Below are 12,411 nucleotides of genomic sequence, written 5' to 3' on the forward strand. Positions count from 1 at the left end.
CCTTAATGGTGAGAACATTAACATTGCAGATGACTGGGGCAGCTCCAGAATGCCCAGGCCAGAGAATACGCCTCTCAGCCCATGTTCCCTGTGCCATCCGGTGCCTATTCATGACTCATAGATGAATGCATAGCATGTGCCAAGAAGCGTTCTTTAGGGCTCTGGAGCCAGACTTCACAAGCTGGAAACCCAGTTCTTCTACCTCTAATTGTGTGATCTTTGGGTAAATTACTTCTCTCCATGCCTCAGTGTCCTTGTCTGCAGTATGGGCTAATTTGGGTACCTACCACATAAGGTGGTTATGAGAATTAATTGAGTTGATATATGTAACCCAGTGACATGTCATATGTAACATATGGGGAGTGAGCACCCCACAAATGCTAGTTATTATTATTCTTATTAGTATTAGTAGTAGTGGTGGCATTACCTATGTGAGTGAAGCATATTGGGCCCTTCAAGGCTGGGGGAACTGGAGGGCGCGATGGTGGGTCTGCATGGGCCTGGTTGAGGAGGGCCTTGAAAATCCGTTTTGACAGTTCGAGGTGGGCTGATACTGGAGCCGAGGTTTCTGCTGGAAGCTCCTTGGCAATCCGGGAACAAGAAGACCCCAGCTGGATTACAGTAAGCCCCAGAGAGGAGTGGCCTTTGGTGATGACAGGATGTGCCCATCCTTTGGGTCGGTCAGTGGTCAGTGCCTGGAGGGCAAAGCAGGGATATAAAATAATAGTACCTGTTGGGTACTATTGATTCTCATAACAACATGAGGTAGAAATAACTTACTATACTGACTGTAGAGATGAAAAAATTGGGAGCTGGCTGGCTGAAGTGCCTTGCTTAAAGTCACAGTGCTAGTGACAGAAACAGGACAAAACCCCGGGGCTAACTTTAAAGTCTGCACTTTTAACTGTGGCCCCACCTTTAACCATGGCCCCCCTTTTAATCATGGTTCCCCCTTCCCCCATGTAAGGGAGGCAGACGGAGGCCTCTCTGGCTCCCTCCCTATTACACCTCTCTGAGAAACACAGGGGTTTGTTCTGCCTAGGGTGAGGACAAGGCCAGTCCTTTAGCTCACCCAGCATACAGGCGAGTAACCTCCCATCACCTTCTTGGTTGGACCTAGCTGGGTTGAGAGCCATTCCCTGAGTCTCTTGGGCCACAAGGGCAAGCGAGGCCGGCAGAGGGACTTATCTCAGTGGCCCAGTCCCATCGCCCTGGCAGCTCGTCCTTTGGTTTTGGGGCCTGGGTGCTCCCTGATGAGCTGAGGGTTCCTGGGTGAGGGGATCCCAGGCAGTTTCAGGGCTTGTAAGCCATCAGCAGTGACTTATTTTATGGGGCTGCTGTGTTCTCAGGGCACACAAAACACATTGAGTCTGAAGCACTCAGATTTTCCATGTTTCCCTGGACGAGGGCCAAAGTGAGAGGAGGGAATAGCCTCAGGAAACAGTACTTGGTGATGCCGACCCCAGGGCACAGGAGCGGGGACCATGGAAGCCAGGCCCAGGACAGGGGCCTTCCAGCCATCTTATCAGTCCTCATAGCCCCTACAGCAGGTGATGGACCATTCTTTTCTTAAGAACTACTTTTGTCTGGTTTTGATTTTGTAAACAGTCTTAAATTCTCATTTTATAGAAGAAGAAATTGAGGCTCAGAGAGGTAAAGGGACTTGAAGAACAAAGTGGCTCTGGGGACAATGAAGGTGAGGGTGTGCCTGTTCAGGAGGCCACACCCACTCCAACTACTGAGGGAAACTCTTGTACCTAAGGAATTATATACAAAGCTAAGGTGTTTTTTCCCCCTGCATATAAAAGGAATCATGTAAATGCTTTTAGGCTGCAGACTTGGAGGAAATAGGAAGTGTTTTGGCCTCATTACAGCTGTGAGAGCAGATCTGGCAGGTGAGGCCACAGGGCAGAGGTGAGGGCCCTACAAAAAGACACGCCAAGATGTGGTTCAATAGTGTAGTGGTTAGCACATCTGCTTTATACAGAGAAGGTCCTGGGTTTGCACCCCAGTGGAGCCACGGTCCATGGTCTACGGCCGTGCCACCCTGAACGTCCCCAATCTCCTCTGATCAAGGAAGCTAAGCAGGGTTGGGCCTGGTTAGTACTTGGATGGGAGACTACCTAAAAAGACCAGGTGCTGTAGGCCTAAATCAGAAGAAATAAAAACAAAAAGGCACACGGTGAGCTGGTAGCAGGCTGGATTGAGCTGTTCAGTCAAGAGCAAGGAGGGCCTCCTGTGCAGAGGCCTTGAGCTCTGAGCAGGCCCCCTCCTCCTCTGGACCATCAGAGGGGTCATGTTTCAGCTGGGTGGATCTCTGGCCTGCAAACATTTTCCTCCTCCCAATAGGAACCAGCTCTGGTCCTCAGAGGCTCTGTGGAAAGAATCTCAGGACCAGAGACACCAGAATCTCAGGAGGGAACCCTGGTTCTAGCAGTCCTGGCCAAAGGCCCTCAAGAAAGTGATTCTTCCATCCCTCCCTTGATGGGGAGCTCACTCTTCCAAGGACAGCACCTTTGTGGGAGAAGGTCCTTGCAGACACTGCTTCGAATGTTTTCTTCCCTGTGCTGCCTTTCTATTGGCCCTTGCTTTGCCCACTGGGACCCCACTCCTTCCTTCCTTCCTTCCTTCCTTCCTTCCTTCCTTCCTTCCTTCCTTCCTTCCTTCCTTCCTTCCTTCATTTAACAAATATTTATGAGCTCAGTGTGAGTTGAGCCTGTGCCTACAATCCCCTCTGCCCATCTGGCCCCTCTGGGATATGGACACTCTAACTAGGTTCTTTTGGAGCTTTCTCAGATGTCAATGGTCAGTTCTTTCTTTGCTTCTACCTTCTTGCCACCCAGCTGTCCCCCTGAGTATTTATCAAGGGTCCACAGGAAGCTGTGGGCAGAGTACAGGCCAGAGCCCCAGACAAGGCCTGAAGGGCCTGGGTTATAGGTGCAGCTCTGCTTCTGCTCCCTGCATCCCTCTGTGGTACGTATATGTAACCCTGCTTCTGAATAATGGGAATTCAAAGTAGATGGTCCTGAGGAATCATCTTCTCTCCTGCCCTTCGAAGTTCTATACAAAGGCCACCACTAGTTCTCTAATGCTGCAACTCAGATTCTTCCAGTTCCTTCTCTGGGGATGGCTGTCTCTTTTTAGCATTGTCAATGTGTGAATCTGATCTTCCCTGGCAGAACTCTGCAGGTTTGCCTGCATCCCCAGCCATGACACCAAGCTGGGCAGAGGAGAGTTTGGTTAACATGGACATGAACTGAGAGATGTATGGTACTGGACAGGGAAATAGCCCATACTTCAGGGGTGAATGGTGGTATCTGAACCCTGACCACAGCACATGCCTTCTGTCTGTGACCCTGAGCAAGTTTTAACCTCCCTCCGCCTCAGTTTCCCTACCTGTAAAATGGGGATAATAGAGTTAAATAATATAAATATGTCTCACTATTGCAGGCACTCAATAAATGGCTGTATTATTATATTTTTCCCATACAGGGAAAATTTTACAAAGGTATCTGTGCATTTTATGGGAATGTGCTATAAAATATAATTGTTCAACTCACCTGTCATTGGCTGGGCACTCACTCTGCCCATGCTGTCACATTGGGCTTTTAATCATGCACACCAAGCCTCAAGGCCTTCACAGGTTTAGGGGCCGAGCAGGCTGTGGCTAGTGGTGGCTGGCGGTAGTAGACAGGCCTCTGGAATGATCTGTTGTTGGAAGCCTGGCAGTCAGCATAGCAGGCTCGGGGAGCCAAGGCTGCCTGCCAAGCTTGGGTAGGCTCAATTGCCTCCACCCACCCTCCTACCCTGGCCCAATTAAAAGTTTCTGCCCCACTGGACTTGGAGCTCCCAAGGGTTGAGGAGGGGAGGCCCCTGTTTGGGACAGGCTCTACACACAGAGGGCCCCTCCCCTCTAAGCCAGTTCAGTTCATTCTCTAGCCCTTTCCAGAGCACCTACTGTGTGCCTGGCTCTGGCTGGGTGCTTTGCACATGTTATCTCATTGACTCTTCACTGACCTGTAAGATATAGATCACTGTTGGTTCTTATTTTAGAGAAAGAAGCTCAGAGAAGGGAAGTGACTCGCACAAGTTACACAGCTGGCAGACTATGGAATCAGGATTCAAACCTGGGTGTGTGTGATTCCAGAGCCTGAGCTCGCTCCTGCTACGGTACCATGAGTGATGGGTTATGACATAAGACATCTTTCCCTCCCTGCTTCCCTTCTTTCCTCCTGTTCTTCCTCCTTTCCATAATCATGCACCATAATCATGCAGTGAGAGCTTGCACCATCTGGGGAGGGTGCTGGGTAGGTACATAAGGCCTCTGCCTTCAAGGGACTTATCATCTAGTAGGGGAAACAGAAAGCCGATAATTACTCCATGAGGGAGGGAGGGTTTAGGAAAGGGCTGGGCTAGGTTAGAGGACATGTGCTTGGAGGATCCATCATTCAACAACTTTTGTTAAACCTTTAGATTAAGCTATTTCTAGCCCACCTCATTTCAAGAGAGAGGCAGCCTACAGAAATATATAGAAGTTAACCAGTTTTTAGAGGAAGAAGCGATAATAAGGGCAGAAAAAATACAAGGATGTAAGGGGTAAGGTCAATCACAAAATGCCCTCTGGGAGGTTCTCTCTACTTTCCAAACAGGAGCTTTGAACAAGCTCTGAGCTTCCTACAATGCATATGAGGCAGGAAACACATCAGTTATTTTTGCTTCTCGTTTTTCATGTTGCATGACATTTTCCAGACAAATTCTTATGCAGAACCCTGGTGAATATCTCTGATAAAAGGGGAAGTGCTCTAGTTGAAGGGAGGTGAGGGAGACTTGGCACCCCAACCACTCAGCCTTCCCTTCACCCTCTTGGCTGCTCCTTTGGCCCCTCCGATGATCCTAAGGGTTCAGTTTAAGACCATCGAGCTACACTCATCTTTGTCCACCAGATAAAAAGTGAAATAAGCAAGGGGAATCCTTGAGCCCAAGACAGTTTCTTCCTGTGACCTTGAAGGCCTCCTCCATGCCAGGCCGGGCACTGGGACCCAGATGACTCAGATACATTTTTACACAGGAGCCTCCTCTCTGGTGGGAGAGACAAATGTGTGCCAGGGACTTTGGAGGGCTGAGCCAGCATTGACCTTGCAGCTGTCCCATATCTGCCTCCACATACTTTTTTATAAGTGCAAAATGGGTAGGGGATGTTGGGTTCCATAGTGGGAGGAGGGGAGCAACCTTGATTGGAGTCTTGGTTAGTGCAAGAGGAACAATTCAAAAATTCCCAACACTGCTGAGCACTTAGTGTGTGCCAGGCAGGGTTTAATCCAGATTTGGGGGGCCTGAAACATAATTTGGGAGCCTTCTTTAAGAAGAAAAATACCAAAAAGATACTAAATTAAGTACTAAAGTGAATATTTATTTAGAATGAGAACAGAGATCACAAACATTTGTGAAATTTTAAAAACACGAATATCACAAACAAACATCACCAAATTCAGAAAAAAATAATATTTTTCTTAATTAAGTGCTGGAAATACCACTGTAACACTTTTTTTTCTTAGAATTTTGGACTATATGCTCTCTATTTGCCTCCTCATATTACAATATATTTTGCGATAGTTTCTGTAGAAAGACTAGAAGAAGAATTCAGTCTTTCCTCTTCTATGACTAATTGAAACCAGTTTATTATTGTTGATAGTTGGGATACATAAAATATACACCTTTAGACATAGATGTACTTGCTGTTTGTAGTACTGCTATAGATTGTGTCCTACCAATACAGGACTTCTGACCATTTCTTTTTCACATGATTCTTACAAAGAAAAAAAGATGTATTTATAATTCAAATGATATGGGCTTTATTATCGGTGACATTACTGATGACAGAAGAGAGTTTCTGTTTTGATAAGGCCTAAATTCTTTGCCTATAATTTAGCTCATCTGATGTTTGAGAGAATATTCTCCAGACTAACTTCCAGTTCCATACATTTTATTTTATTTTTTATTTTTTTGGCGAAGCAACCCTTGGTTGACCTCACAGATTGCAAGGACCTTGTCAATTTACAATCCCTTATTTTTTTCATATTTTATGCCTACAGCACCTGGTCTTCCTAGTTGTTCTCCCATCCAAGTACTAACCAGGCCCGACCCTGCTTAGCTTCCAAGATCAGATGGGATCGGGCTTGTTCAGGGTGGCATGGCTGCAGACTCAGTTCTGTACATTTTAAACCTTGTTTCTTTCCCACTATCCACAGACCTCTGGGGCTACTCACAGTTCTGACCCTAAATGAGTCAGCACAGTGGGCAGCAGGGGTCTTCATTCTGGAAGCTGTTCTTACGCCAGGACAGCTAGCAATAACTACATCCATAAGTGACGGCAAAGCATAAAAATATACACCACTCGTCCCAAATTACTTAACATGTATCCTCAACTCAACCTCCCTTTATGTCCAAAGCGCCTCAATGTAACTCAATGTAACTCATCAGGAAAGAAGGATGGTGGGGGCGGGGGGGGGGGGGATTCTGGATACAAAGAAACAGTGTTATCAATACTTTGTGGCTAAAATATCTTACTTTTTACAAGGTTTTACAAAAATGTGTGACCATAAGAACACATTTTGAGAGAGGGACAAATGCAAGCAGAAGGCCAGGAAACACAGACCTCACTACCTTTCCCCAGGTCCGCGTCGGAGCCGGCACTCTGAGCCGGCACTCTTCTCAGATTACGTGCTTTGTTTCAGGGAACCTCATGACTACTCTGTGAGTGTGAGGTAGGCTTTTTTAATGACAAGGAAACTGAGGCCCAGAGAGAGAAGCCAAAGACCACGCAATGGGGGACAGTTTAGAACTCAGAACCATGTGACCCCAGAGCCTGCACTTTGCTCTGCAGAAGCTGGTGGGACTGTTGTTAAGAGATAGATGGATGGATAGACAACTGGAGAGATAGATGGATGGGTGAGAGACTGGAGAGATTACTTCTTTGGCACACTGAGAACCCAGCTGTTTCCCTGCTGGACATAAAATCCCCAAAGGCAAGACTGAGTCTTATGCTTCTCTGGTCTCGAGAGCGCAGCAGAGGGAAGGGTCCAGCGGAGAAACTTAGAAAAGGGCTGGACTGGGAAGAGAGGGATGAGTTAACCCAGGTCCTTGCCCTCCGGAGCACAGCAACAATATGGGGAAAGAAGCCACAGACTAGGCAGAGGCGATGTGTCAGAGAGCCATGCCCACTGGGTACCCATGCAGGGTTCTGCTGAGAGACAGCATGCAGGACAAGTCCAAGTCCTTCTTCCATCAAGCCATAGTGTAGCCTGCAGGGGATCCTTGCATGGGGCTGAGGGCTGGACAAGATGATGTCCCAGGTCCCCAAGCCCTACAAATCCATTGTTGCTCATTCTTTTCTCCGAAGCATCTCCACGCTTCCCTCTGGAGTTTTCCAAGTTGTCAAGGGAATGAGACGCTCACCCAGGTGGTCCATTCCAAAGTTCAAGAGCTGGAACAATATAATGCCAGATGCTCCAAGCCAAGCTCCGTTTCGCTTGAGGCATTTTATGGGCCCAGCCTTGGTAAACATGAGCCCATTAATGCACTGGGGCTTCCACCTCTGCTGCTATTAGTCTCACCTCCCAGAGCTGCAGGTGCTGGAGCGTGAGGCCCAAGGGCAGCTTGAAGAAGACAGAGTGAGAGCCAAAATAGCTGTGTAGCACAGACCCTCAGCCACTTTCCATTCTCTCCATTCACAGACTGGGCACTGAGGCTTAGGGAGGAGAGGGAGCGGGGACCCACTGAGGCAGGGCCAGAACTCAAACACCCAATCCTGGTCATGCAGCCCACGGTGTACCTCTACTACCTACCCCAGGCCCTGCACCCTCGGGCTGGTGCTTTCAAAAACATTAGTTGATACACATGGTCTGATAATAGCTGGGTTCTTATGGGTGTGACAGGAAAGACACTGTGAAATCAGAACTGCCTAGAAAACTCCTGGACTCTGCTCCCTTTGCTTATTTATTACTACATTCGTCCACTCACTCCACACACCTTTCCTGATGTCAGTTCTACTCCAGGCCCTGAGCCAGGGCTGCGGACCCCAAGATAAGTCAGACCTGGCCTTTGTCCAGGATGAGCTCACGGTCTGGTGAGAAGACAGGTTTGGACATAGGCAATGACAATGACAAACTGGTGTGTTCAATGCTAGGACAAAGGGGAGCTCGGGGGCTGTAGAAGCCCAGAGGAGGGGTCCCTAACACAGTTCGGGGGCAGGATGGTCGGGGAGTTCCCTGGGAAGAGGAAGAAATGAGGCTTGATCTGAATTTTGAAGATGAGATGATCAGGCAGCTAAGCTACGGGAAGGCAGAGGAAACAGCATGTGCAAAATGACCTTAGAGGGTGCAATACGCTTGGGGAAGAGCGCCGGCCCGTAGGAAGCGCTCGGCGAAGATCTTTAGAGCGAGTGAATGAGTAAATGAATGTTAAGAAGTTGGCTGTCACTATAGTCGATAATATTATACTGTAAATTTGAAGGCTGCTAAGAGAGTAGATCTTACAAGTTCTCATCACAAGGAAAAAATATTTGTAACTGTGTGTGGTGATGGACCTATTATGGTGATCATTTTGCAATATACACAAATACCAGATTATTATATCGTATACCTGACACTAATATGTTATATGTCAATTATATCTCAATTTTTGAAAAAATGAATAAAAGCTGTGTTCGTTGATATGCTTAAAAAAAAAAGTTTGGCATAGCTGGAATATGGGAGAGAGCTGAGAGGGTTTGGTGCTTTTTCTCTTAACGAAAACTTGTTAATGGAAGTATGACATGACACAGGAAAGTGCCCAAATCATATATACGCAGCTCAATAAATTATCAAAAGTGAACACACCTGAGTAGCCACCACATAGGTCGGAAACAGAATGGCACCCTGTGTCCTGCCCAGTCAGGACCTTCTTCCAAAGCAACTACTCTCCTGCCTTCTGTCACTGCACATGAATTTTGCCTGATTTTGGACTTCCTAGTGTAGTGTACTTATTTGTGTTCAGCCTCTTACATTCAAGACAAAACATGTGTGAGTCATCCGCAGGGTCGCGTGTGTAGCTGTGGCTCGTCCCCACCCATGGCTGAGTAGTATTCCGTCGTGTGAGTAGACCACAGTTCACCGACTCTTTCTCCTGTTGGCGAGTGTTTGGGGAGAGTCTGATTTGGGGCGATTAGGCAATTAGTGCTGCTCCGACCGTTCCGGTCCATCTGTGTGGGACATACCCAGCGGTGTGCCGGAGACAGCCTGCACCAGCTGAAAAGAAACCATGGTGGGCATCCCTGCCCAGCTCTGTATTCAGTGACATCACACTAATAGTTCAAAATGGCCATGGTGGGGTTATTTACACCAAAGAAACTGGCAGTGCCACAAATCAGGGCTAGTTTTTTCGAGACAGTCAATATTTATCAGACCACCACTGGGTATACCCCTCAGAGTAGATTGCAGGCTGTAATGTAATCAGCTAGAATGTAATCAGCTTTAACTACAACACAGCTGTCCAAATTGCCTCTGCCAATTTGCCCTCCTCCAGCAGTGCAAGGGTTATAGGTTCTCTGTATGTTCACTGTAGAGAAATTTTCATGAGGTGAGGTCCCTAGACCCTGTGGAAAGGTTTACTGGTGGGGACAGGGGAGAGGCGGCATGCTCAGGACCACCCGGGCTCTGGCTGGGCTTCTGGAGGGTAAGAAGTTACCAGGGAGAGAGTAAGCAGAAGAGCAGATGTAGAGGTGGGTGGGGAGGCAGCCTTGGGGCGGGTTGGTTCTGCAGGGCCTGTGGGACGTCTAGGGACTGTTAGAAGTTTTATCAACACCCAGGCTCTACACCGGTGAACCCCCACCCCATGCCCTATTCCTCTGCGGACCTCCCTCCTTTCTTATCCTTCTCTTCCCCTTCATCTCAGTTATGGAGACACCTATAGTGAGGCTGGGTTCAGTGCCTCCTCCTGGCCCAGCCACTTGGAGCCACACTGACTCAGCGTGGGTCCTGGGACAAAGTCCTGCGCCTCTCTGGGCCTCAGTTTCCCCTTCTGTGCAATAAGAGGCCTTGACTGGAGGACCTCATGGTGTTAGTAAGAGGTGGACCTCTAGGCTCCCACCTTTGGGGGCTCAGGGCAATCTCAACCACTTCAGCACTTCCCAGAGTGGATTGTTCACTTAGCACTGAGCGTTTGTTGTTTTGTAGCCTGGCCCCAGCATGGAGAATACGCTTGGTGGAAGTCTATTGAATAAAAGAACATTCTGCACCTGCCATAGTCCTCTGAGCAGTGTTGGACAGACAGAGGTCTTGGGATCAAGTCTGTGAATGGGCCGAGTGTATGTGTCTGCAGGGAGGTATGTGAGTGGGGGGTAGGTGTTAGGAGGAGAGGAAAGAAGGGGGACATATCTCTGACCAGCTGGACGATGGAGGGGGGTGCACAGACTACGCTGAGACCATGGCCCATTTCCCCAAGCAGTTCTCTGCAAAGCCAGGAAGTGATTTGTATTTTCAGAAGGAAATGAACAGGTTTTGCTCATGGAGAGAAGACAGCTCTGGGAAATGGCTCCAAGGGAAACAGGCCATGGGGGGCGGTGGCAGAAGGCCAGAGCCAGGCCCTCTCTGCGAGGTGGGCAGGTGTCAGCCAGTGGGCTGACAAAGGCGCTGACTGGTCTCTCCCCTGGTGATGTTGAAAGTTGCCTCCCCGAAAGTGGTTCTCTGCTAGAGTCTCCGAGGGGTGCACATGAGCCAGGCCGGAAGGGGAAGGGAACCCAGACTCCTATAAGCAGGAGGAATGAGAACTAAAGTGTTAAATCAAGCTATATTCAGAGACTGCAATATGCTGGTCAGCTCTGTAGCCTGGCCACAAGGACACCTGCAGATCTCTGCTGGGATTGCTAACAGCCCATTTCCCCAGACTGGTGAAGGGGAGACAGGAAAAACAAAGTCTTGGAGTGCAACCCTACACAAAATAAAAGGATTCATTCCCTACGGCTGAAACCATAGGGAACCTTTGGATTAAAGGCTGGGACCTGCCAGCAGGCCTTTCATGCTACATGCTCTTAGCATTTTATGCTGCCGCCTCTGTGAAGTGAGGCAGAGACAGACAGCAGAGTGTGGTGGTCACGAGCTCGGGCTTTGGAGTCAGTGGCGCCTGGGCCCTGATCCTGGCATCGACTTCCTCACTGTACGTCCATATCCAAGGAAATGGGTAAACAAAGTCTTTAAACTGTAACTCACAGGAGCCAAAGAATAATATATAAACTGAATTCCTCTGGGGTCCCTCTCAGTGTCTTTACTCTGTCCCTCACACTGTCCTCTCTCTATTGTCTCTGTCCCTCTGAGTCTCTCTCAGGCTCCCTCACTCTCTGCCTCTGAGAGGAGACCACGCTCTGTCTATGGAGCCTTACCTCTTCTCTATTAAACTTTTCTTTTGACTCAAAATTTGGCGTGTGTTCGAATTCTTTCTGCACTCTCCACCAAGAACCCTCCTCTCTCTGAGTGGTTCCTGCCCCCGCTCCACACACACTGGAGGTAATTAGCCCTGTCCTGCATCACTTTTTACCACCTCAGAGACCCTACAAATCAGGGCCAGCAAGGGGAGGGCGAAGCCCTCTGCCGTCTTGCCCGGAAGACGGGCACAGGGGTGTCACTGGGGCCAGAGGGCTGGCTGGAGGCCGTTTGGAGACTGGAGGGTTCCTTCTGTCGCTGCAGTCATCCGTCCTCCTTCCACCATCCACCCATCTAGTCAACTCCAAACCCAGCTGAGGGCTCCTCACTGGGAGCCCAGACCTGGCGTCGGAAGGCGGGACTGGCTGGCAGACAGTTAATGTATGACATAAGGGTGCCCTGAGGTGGGGGCGAGGGAGGTCAGTGTGGTCTGGGCTGGCCCAGCGAGTCTCTGGGCAGACAAATGCTGAAGAGAGGAAAGGGGAAGAGTGCTAGGCAGGGGGCAGCATGGGGAACGGCAGGGAGCAGGAACGCATGGACGGGGAGCAAAGGGTCCAGGAAGTGACACAGATGACGGGTATTTTTCGGAGGCCATTCCCCTTTGGGCTCACTGCAGCCAGGCCCTGAGCTCTGTGGGCTACGTACATAGCTCCTTTAAAGCACACAGCTACCTCTGAGGTAGGTGCAGGTACCGTTCCCATTTGATGGAGGGGAAAGCAGAGGCATGCAGAGGCCTGTCGACCTGCGCGAGTCGATGCCAGGATCAGGGCCCGGGGCATCTGACTCCAAAGCCCGAGCTCGTGACCACCACACTCTGCTGTCTCTGCCTCACTTCAACAGAGGTCTCAAGGGGGCAGTGGCTTAACTGGGGCTGCCCAGCATGTCTGAGGAAGGCCCTGGCCTCGGGCCTGGGTCTAGCTCAACCATCCTGGCCAGGCCTTTCTAGCTGCACCTTCAA

General features: G+C 49.3%; 2 pseudogenes; one reads left to right on the top strand and one right to left on the bottom strand.

The window, feature by feature from the left end:
- Window positions 1-2,029: 2,029 nt before the first annotated feature.
- On the top strand, window positions 2,030-2,148 carry LOC118603548 (annotated as a pseudogene).
- A 3,935-nt stretch (window positions 2,149-6,083) lies between these two features.
- LOC118603079 lies at window positions 6,084-6,202 on the bottom strand (annotated as a pseudogene).
- Window positions 6,203-12,411: the final 6,209 nt, after the last annotated feature.

Source organism: Rousettus aegyptiacus, unplaced genomic scaffold (assembly GCF_014176215.1).
Source record: "Rousettus aegyptiacus isolate mRouAeg1 unplaced genomic scaffold, mRouAeg1.p scaffold_m13_p_5, whole genome shotgun sequence".
Lineage (NCBI taxonomy): Eukaryota > Metazoa > Chordata > Mammalia > Chiroptera > Pteropodidae > Rousettus > Rousettus aegyptiacus.